Here is a 434-nt window from a genome sequence, read left to right on the forward strand (position 1 = left end):
GGGGGCGGCTGGGGGCCTCGGCGCAGGTGCGCGGGGGCACGGGGACCCCGGCCTCTCGGGACCCGAGCGGTGCTAGGTGGGAAGAAACCACTACTGGTCCTCGAGAATTGGGGGAAAGCCGAGAGCCCCCGCCGCCCTTTCGGGTGGGGAGATGAGAGCCATGACCCACCCCAGACAGAGGCTAAGGAAACCGTGCCCATTTCCTTTGGAGGGAAGAGAGGTGTCAATCTCCCTACCATGACATGAGGTGAGAAAGGAGCCATCACCACACACACCTCCGCGTGTGCGCATACACACACACACACACGCACACACACGCACGCACACACACGCACGACCTGTAGTAAGATAGGCAGAACCACCTTCTTTCCCCAAGCTGGGAGAAAAGTGACATCTCCCCAACCCCCAGGTGAGGAAGAAATAATCCACCACCG

Source organism: Condylura cristata, unplaced genomic scaffold (assembly GCF_000260355.1).
Source record: "Condylura cristata isolate star-nosed mole 26May11 unplaced genomic scaffold, ConCri1.0 scaffold00033, whole genome shotgun sequence".
Classification (NCBI taxonomy): Eukaryota; Metazoa; Chordata; class Mammalia; order Eulipotyphla; family Talpidae; genus Condylura; species Condylura cristata.